Below are 1,004 nucleotides of genomic sequence, written 5' to 3'. Positions count from 1 at the left end.
TTGCTTATTTTTTTCCATATACTCACATGGTCCTATCTCTTAATTTGCCTGGTAACTTTTGATTAAATGCCAGATACTATGTATGAAACACTATAGGAGTTCTACTTGGTGTAATCTTTAGTGGTCGACTAGTGCAGGACAGATCACCTTCTCAGAGGTTGAAGTGATTCAAATCTAGCTTTCCTTCAGTGGTTTTCCCGTCCTCAATCAGTGTGATTCCCAAGGGGTCTGCCTAGCTGAGCGCCGTTTGATGAAGGTCCTGAATTCTAGGTGTTGTCTCTCTGGCATCAAGAGTCTGGAAAAGGCTATGATTACCTTTTTAAAGGTCTATTGAGGTATAGTTTACATAACATCAAATTTGGTATGTTCACATGTGTAATTCAATAGCTTTTGGTTAAATTTACCAAGCATGTAGCCATCAGTTTCAGAACGCGTTCATCACCCGGGCAAGGCCCTCAGTCATGTTGTTTCCTACCCTCCACCTCAGGAAACCTCAGATCTACTTTCTGCCCTGAGGTTTCATATGAGTGAAATCACAGACTGTGGCTTAGGAGTCCAGCTTCTTCCCCTTCGTGTCACGTTTTCAAGGCTCATCCCTGACACAGGTGGACCAGCTGTTCATCACCAAGGATAAACATTGTTTTCTCGAATTCATGCTCTTGAGATTGTTGCCATATTTGGGTTAATTCTCACAACTGTGAATAAGTAGATTTTGATCATTCTGTCAACAATCACACTGATTTTAGGAAGGAGACATGTATGCCACCATTCAATAATTTTGTCTTATAATGATCTTTGTATATTGATACCATGGCTTGCTAATTTACTTACTGGTTATCATAGCTTTAAAAAATAGATTCTTAGAAGCAATACAAAGAGCTGAAGAAAGGAACGGCTACACCCAAGGGGTTACAGAAAGAAACTCAATGAAGATATAACTGTGGAAATGCACAGCTATGCCAAGAATGTGAATAGAAATAAAATTTACAGGAATCAATACACAT

Source organism: Nannospalax galili, unplaced genomic scaffold (genome assembly GCF_000622305.1).
Source record: "Nannospalax galili isolate Female #2095 unplaced genomic scaffold, S.galili_v1.0 scaffold619, whole genome shotgun sequence".
In the NCBI taxonomy this organism is placed as follows: domain Eukaryota; kingdom Metazoa; phylum Chordata; class Mammalia; order Rodentia; family Spalacidae; genus Nannospalax; species Nannospalax galili.
Note: the sequence above shows the minus strand (reverse complement) of the source record.